This window comes from Lottia gigantea, assembly GCF_000327385.1.
Source record: "Lottia gigantea unplaced genomic scaffold LOTGIsca_45, whole genome shotgun sequence".
In the NCBI taxonomy this organism is placed as follows: domain Eukaryota; kingdom Metazoa; phylum Mollusca; class Gastropoda; family Lottiidae; genus Lottia; species Lottia gigantea.
Window position 1 is genome coordinate 1,139,082 of NW_008709577.1, and position 1,224 is coordinate 1,140,305.

Genomic DNA, 1,224 nt, shown 5'->3' on the forward strand with positions numbered 1-1,224 from the left:
TGGATTTGATGTTTCTAGTTTTAGGTCCTAGTTTATATAAATTATTGAGTTGATGTATCTAGTTTTAGATCCTAGTTTAGATAGAATATGGAGTTGATGTGTGTAGTTTTAGGTCCTAGTTGATATAAATTATTGAGTTGATGTAACTAGTTTTAGATCCTGGTTTAGATAGAATATGGAGTTGATGTGTGTAGTTTTAGGTCCTAGTTGATATAGATTATTGAGTTGATGTAACTAGTTTTAGGTCCTAGTTCATATAGATTTTTGAGTTGATGTTTCTAGTTGTAGATCCTGGTTTATGTAGAATATGGCGTTGATGTGTCTAGTTTAAAATCCTGGTTTATGTAGAATATGGTGTTGATGTGCCTAGTTTAAAATCCTGGTTTATGTAGAATATGGTGTTGATGTGTCTAGTTTTAGATCCTAGTTTATATAGAATATGGAGTTGATGTGTCTAGTTTTAGATCCTAGTTTATATAGAATATAGAGTTGATGTATCTAGTTTAAGATCCTGCTTTATATAGAATATGGAGTTGATGTGTCTAGTTTTAGATCCTGGTTTATATAGAATATGGAGTTGATGTTTCTAGTTTAAGATCCTGCTTTATATAGAATATGGAGTTGATGTGTCTAGTTTAAGATCCTAGTTTATATAGAATATGGAGTTGATGTATCTAGTTTTAGATCCTGGTTTATATAGAATATGGAGTTGATGTTTCTAGTTTTAGGTCCTAGTTTATATAAATTATTGAGTTGATGTATCTAGTTTTAGATCCTAGTTTAGATAGAATATGGAGTTGATGTGTGTAGTTTTAGGTCCTAGTTGATATAAATTATTGAGTTGATGTAACTAGTTTTAGATCCTGGTTTAGATAGAATATGGAGTTGATGTGTGTAGTTTTAGGTCCTAGTTGATATAGATTATTGAGTTGATGTAACTAGTTTTAGGTCCTAGTTCATATAGATTTTTGAGTTGATGTTTCTAGTTGTAGATCCTGGTTTATGTAGAATATGGCGTTGATGTGTCTAGTTTAAAATCCTGGTTTATGTAGAATATGGTGTTGATGTGTCTAGTTTTAGATCCTGCTTTATATAGAATATGGAGTTGATGTGTCTAGTTTTAGATCCTAGTTTATATAGAATATGGAGTTGATGTGTCTAGTTTAAAATCCTGGTTTATGTAGAATATAGAGTTGATGTGTCTAGTTTTAGATCCTGCTTTAT